Source organism: Acromyrmex echinatior, chromosome 3, assembly GCF_024713525.1.
Source record: "Acromyrmex echinatior isolate Ae372 chromosome 3, ASM2471352v2, whole genome shotgun sequence".
NCBI lineage: Eukaryota > Metazoa > Arthropoda > Insecta > Hymenoptera > Formicidae > Acromyrmex > Acromyrmex echinatior.
Window position 1 is genome coordinate 10404838 of NC_141854.1, and position 6952 is coordinate 10411789.

A 6952-nucleotide genomic window follows, 5' to 3' on the forward strand; every position below is an offset into this window, starting at 1 on the left:
CCTCGTGAGCGCATCCGCTACGAGCAAATTCACAGACGTGTTCACGAGTGCGACCGTTTGCGGGTGTGCGTTGTGCCCGCACCACACCGACGTAGTTCATAAATACGCGGCCATTTGGCAGTAAATCTTGGTAGCCACCGGAGAGAGCCGATGGTCTCTCTCTCTCTCTCTCTCTCTCTCTCTCTCTCTCTCTCTCTCTCTCTCTCTCTCTCTCTCTTTCTCTTTCTCTCTTTCTTTCTCTTTCTCTCTCTCTCGGTTCTCCACGACGTTCTTCGTTGTTAATTACCGTGTTTTAACACCTAGGCCCCATACCATCCGCTCGCCCTAAGCTCGTCGTCTCTCCATCCCTTCTGCTCCTGGTTATTCCCGCGACCCCCTCGTCAGGGCCGTCTACAGGTTCGGACCGCAATAAACTCCTATTATATGCGTGGGGAGTTTGGAGATTTTACATAGAATTTCTCGTTTGATTCGCTGTTCGATCCGTACAGAATGTAATTGATGTTCTTGAATTCTGAAAAAATTTGATTTAAATACCACGAGTATGATTATTAGTAACTTATTTATTGAATATTTTAATATCATAGGCGAAATATATAAATATTTGTTATGTAAAAAATTCTATTAATCTGTTAATATACTAATGTTCTGTATTGTATTTATATAAGAATGTTAGAGGAACTTCTAAAAACTCTTTCTTCTACATGACATATCGCAAGTAAAAAGTAGTACGAAAATGAAAGATAGAAATATGGATTGAATTGAATTTTTTAATTATTCTGAGAACAGTAATTAAACTTAGTCGTAACTAATTAACATCGTCTGACATTTTCGATAATCGATATTCTCTCGTTAGAAGTATCTAATCTTTGCTATTCGATTTTAAGTCACTTATTCATTGTATGCAATGTACTTTTAAAATTTATGCATGACTATCTAATTGAATATCTCTTTACTTCTTTTTCTTGTCAGCTATTCCAATTGGAAACTTTCGATATCTTGTCTTTTTATCGATAAAATTATCTGTTGGAATTTATAAATTATATGTTTTTCTGATTAAAATCTCTTTCAGCCTTGTGATTTATTTTAATTAAACTTAAATATGTAGCAGTTCAATTACGTTGATATATTGAACTCGTTTTAATAATATATTTATATATCTTATTTATTTATATAATTTTGTATTAATACAATTTTTAATGTTTAATAAAATGTAAAATGTTTAAAAAAACATAAAATTTTTTATAATATTGTTTTAAAATAAAATAAAAGTTTTCTTCTTTTCTGTTATCGCAGAAATGATCGAAAATGAAAAGAAATTATTGAATTATATATCATGTAAATAAAATAAAAGACAAGAGACAACATATAGATGTTTAAACTAAATTTCCAAATTTTCGATTAATGACAAATTCCCACAAATACGATTATCATAGATATTTTTAGCTTTTCGAAACATATTAATGTATATGTTGATAGCGCACATAGCAATATCGTGTTACATATTACATATTAATTGTTTCGCGTATTCATTAGTGACTCTTTGTCACTAAATATTCCGTCTACATATTGGTTATGAGCTTTGCATTGATCTCTATGCGATCGATCAATTGCAAGAAGAGCGCTCAACGGCCCTGCGCAGGTGAAATTTCTCATCGCAGAAGCGACCGCGCCCAATAGCAGCTCGAGTTTCAATATTTTTTTCTCTTTTCCCCCGAAGCTGACTTACTGGACCACCATAAACTACAGATTTGTCAGGCATTATTATTATCAGTTCGTTATAAATCCCTCTCCACATTTTACCGTCATTGTATATCGAAATCTAAGATTTTTGCCAATTGTACGTAAGCTGATCGATTATTTACAAGTAATTTCCCTTCACATGATCAATAATTGGTATATTTTTTCCAACGAGAATGAAAAGTAAAATAACATATGATACTTACAAATCTATACATATGCCTGTACAAATATATTTGAGAATAATTTTGCATGATTTTCTTGTTTCTGAAACATATCGACATAGAAAAAAAACAATAGTAATAGTAATGATTAAAAATGTTATATTTATTTGCAATATTTACATCTTTTAGGAATAATTGTCTAATTTTTTTCAACGCGTCTACATATACTAATATATTTTTTCACAGCAAAAATATATAAAAATCTAAATTCCAACAGTATCTACGTTCAACGTTGTGAAATACGAAACTTGTTGGCCTGGAAAAAATAACCATGAAATATTGTCGGCCAACTGTATCCGCAATGTTCTCCAACTATTGACAATCAAAACTGTTTGCAAACGATGTTTATAAAAAAGAAAGATAAAAATAGAGTCATATATTTATTTTTATATTAGAAGTATAAAGATGAAAACATACAAGATTATATTTTGTCCTTTGTGTTGTTATAATTATTCGTAATAATTTATTTAGTTTGAATTCTCTAATCTAAATTTATAATAATATAAAAAAATACATAAATAATACGAAAAAAAATTTAAATATATATAGTAATGTGCAAGAAAATATTGTAATCCAATTTAATTAGTCAAAATTAAGTACCATAAGATAATCATTAACATGTGTTAATAGATTATTTGATAAATTAATATTGTTAAATAAAAATCGTACGATATTGAAAATCAAATAATCAAAAATATCAACTACAATCAATGTTAGACGTTATAATAGACATCTATCAATTCCACGTATACTTCGATAATGGAAAACTCTCCGCATCGCGTCGGCTCGTATCGTGGACTTTTGCGGAGAATACTCACGAAATTTATGACGCTGAATATTTCAGTCCGCGCAACACAATCCACGGCAGGGTTTCGAATATATTAGAAGTCGCACGTTGGGTGCATGCGCCACGTTCGCCATGCCGCCGCCACGCTCGACAGATAATAACCGAGTGTCTCGTATCTCTCTAATTGCAAACGAAGGGCGTAGTACTGTAGGGAAACCTCCCTCTTTGCGGTTCCGCCTCGCGCCGGATAAGTGATAAGCATCGAATGAAGGTGCAAGATGTTAAGTCCGGCGGCCGCCACAATCATTCTCGTCCAATCTACATTTGTAATCCGTAGTATTCATTTAACTTACATTCTACCAATGAAATCAAAATATTTGTCAAGATATCGACAACGACACACAAAAATTGATAATTTTTCTATATAAGAAAATATTATGTCTTTATACCTATCAATGATCGAGAAAATAAAAACAGAAAATTTTATCTTTCTTAATCTTAATCAAATATTTTTATAAAATAATAAGACTTTCTGTAAAATTTAGATCAACTTTGATAGATAAGGTAAAGCGGCAAAGAAAGTGATAGTGAGATAGGATGTAGTATTTTAATTTATTTAAGTATATATATATATATATATATATATATTCGAATAGAACGCACGATAAAGGTATGGATAGATGAACGAGACAGTGAGTTAAGATCTTAGTTATAAACCAAGTTCCCCCTTTTTGAGTTTATGAATATACTGAAGAGATAAATTCTATTTTTATAAAATAAATTTTAAATAAAGAAAAATATATTCAATGATTTATGAAAGATAAACCAATATTAATGAAGATAGCGCTATTAGATGAAAATAAATTAGGAATAAATTAGAAACAATTAGACGAAAATAAATTAAAAATATCAGTATTATTTTGTAAATTATTGTATATTAAGTGATATATGAGGGAGGTCTCGATCTTTCATATAATTTAATATTCAATAAGATTTAATAAGTCGCGTGAAAAAAAACGGATCTCACACACGATTTACCGATCGTCGTCAACTTCGTATATTTCGAGAAACCCCGTGAATTTCCGGTCGTATCTCGATGTAATATCTTCCTCTCTGTCTCTTTCTCTTTGTCTTCGCTTTGCCATTTCCTCCGTAGTTCACGAAGGAGCACGAGAGTGTCGAGAGAAACAGAAAAGAAACACACGCTACACCCTATAAATACGAACGGGTAATTGATTCAGTAATAACTAACTCAAGCGAGTCCTTCCTCCTCCATCGTCGACCTTTCTCACCCTCCTCCACCTCCGCGCATAAATATGTATGCAGGCAATAATATAAGCAGGCGCGTTGTTGGTGTTTCAGAAGAGACGCCTTCCAGAACCTCGAGGTATATAGTGTACGTCGCATTCTTTTCCTTGCGACGTTGGCGCCGTACGTTCTCATGAGATCTGACGTATATTTACTTAATCCATTACCCTTTCTTTATACAAAATCATTGATAATCCTTTTTAACAATTCTTCACTCTATAACTTAAATTCTTCTCTTTGGCATCAAGTATTTTTAATTAAAGTGCGACAATGACAATCCATAACTTGTGACAATCCATAACAATCCATTTGTCTAAAAAATCTATCCATTATCAAATTGATTAAAAATCATATTTTATTTCAATTATTTCTTTTTCTAATTAAGGGTATATGTTACACCTTACAGCATTATCAAAAATATACAAATTTCATAGTTTGTTCCACTCTCACGTCTGAATATCTGTGTAAAATTTGAGCATAATTTTCTTATTGATTTAAAAGTTATTTAAGTGTTTTGTTTATCTTGATTCTTATATATGTATAGAATCGCGTAGTATCTATTTGCAAATTCTGTACAAAAATTTATTTGTATTTGGATTTACTTATTTGTTTAAAAAGTTATGTACCTAAAATATGTTGCACAAGCCATTAAGAACCAAATTATTTATCGTTTTGTAGTTATTTTCAATCAAGACATTTCATGATTTCAAACTTTTCTAACTAATATTGGCTTTTTTACTGATTTTTTAGTAGATATTATACAGTGAAAATCTTTAAGTTAGTCTAACTGTTTAATGGAATCTGAATTGGTTTCGCGAAATCCTGTAATGAAGAATAATTACTTTCTTCTACTGACCCATTTTCAGAATAATTTTAGACTCATTTCGCATCTAAATTAAATGTTTGAAGATGTAGTAGTTGCGTAATAAATAATCAAATAATGGCACGTTGAAATAATTAAGTCAAGACACTGTGAAAATGGTGATGAGGGTTAAACGACCCAGATTCATCGCGAACCTGTCGCATATCCGTTCACGCCGCGTACATACGTGAAGACGTGCGACGTTGTTAATGCGTGTACGGAAGTTTTCCGTAACTGATACCTGGTCACTGTTATCCAGTTACCTTACCAACGCGTAGCGCGTTGGTACCGCGACGTAGGATACCGTGAACGTCCCGCTCGAATGTGCAATTTCGAGAGATGCATCTACTTCCGCCGTTTCTGCCCTCGATATCCACCGTCTAGGATCGTTGATTTCAAGAGAGCTCCGCTCTCTGGGAATTTTTCTCTCGCTCTTGTCCTTAGATTGCGAAAAATTGTCCCAGAACTTTTCATTTGTCTAATCAATATCGACGGAGCGATTATTCGGAAGTGATCAAAATTTATTACGTGCATTCTTATTATAAAAAAATATTATAAAAAAAAAAGTAAAACCTTTTCCTTCAAGTAAAAATAATTAATATCTTTATTTAAAAACTATTGTTAATTAATTAAAAAAATACAAAGTAATTACAAAGCGAATGAAATGATGAAAGATATTAATGTTTATATTCCATACAAATTTTAATTATTTTATTTTATAATATCAAGTAATTTTATAATATTAAATATAATTTTCGATACATCCTTGAATACAAATTTTTATTTTGATTTAATTTTTATGTCTGATGTCATATAATAGCTGCTTACCTAACAGCAAAAATAATGAATATAGACATTTGGAAAGAGAGTTACATTAAGTATTAATCTACTGCTTTAAATGAGAAAAAAATTGTAAACGATTCTATTACGCTGGATTAATGGCTCTCAACGGGATGACCAGCAATAACAGTGGAACCAACGAGCGGGCCAACAAGGGCTAAAGAAGGACCACACCTTCTTCTCGCGCCCCGAGTAAGTAGGTAGCCAACTATTTACGACTATTGCCTCCTGCCCACCTCGTTTCATTACCGATGCATTGCCGGATGCCAATGGACGTGATGGTCCCCAAAGTCACGCGACCATAATGCGCCGACTCGTAAACGTGCACCGCGACGCCGCCCGGGAAATTGGATTTTAGATTACAAATTGTTTTGCGATTCTATCTCGTCAATTTCTCACAACTAATGTGGTTCAATTATTCAATTTTACTGAAAATATACTGAGAGCTATTCAAGTACAATGCATAATATATTCTTAGCAATCGGCACTTAATACTGGGATAATTTGATACATAAATTGATATCAATAAAATTATTTCCTAATTATTAATTAATTAAGTTACAAAATCTATTTAAAGCATGTATATTATATTATGAGAGTCTTAAATATTGAAAAATATAATTATATTTAATATTAAAAAGATACAAGACTTGTACATAAATTTGCAAAGTGAAATAAGGATAGCGGTAAAAAATGAGCAATAATGAATAATATAAAATAAAATGAATAAATTAAATTTTCGAAAAAAGTATAAAAATAACAAAAATGTTTTGATTATATTTATTTTTCATAAGTTTAGTACAAAGTATCAAAATATAATGCGATAATAGGATGGTAAGGAGAGTTAAAAACATTTTAAGTCATTAAATTAAAATTATATCAAATTTATTATATATTTATGTTTAATATAGATTTTGTTTAACTTATGAAAAGGGAAGAATTACTTATATTTTTTAATTTTGTAAGTTTCCTTAATCTAAATCTTGAAAACAAAGCAAATATTTTCCTCAATATTATAAATGCAGTAATCAATCTTTTATATAGAATTTCTATTCGTAATTTCCTGTATTGCAAGACAATCAAAATTAATAATTTTTTAAATATAGAATTCTATTTGCTTATGTTAATATATAATTAATACAGTTAGTATAATTAAAACAACATTGGAAATAATTAAATTATTTTCTAGAGACT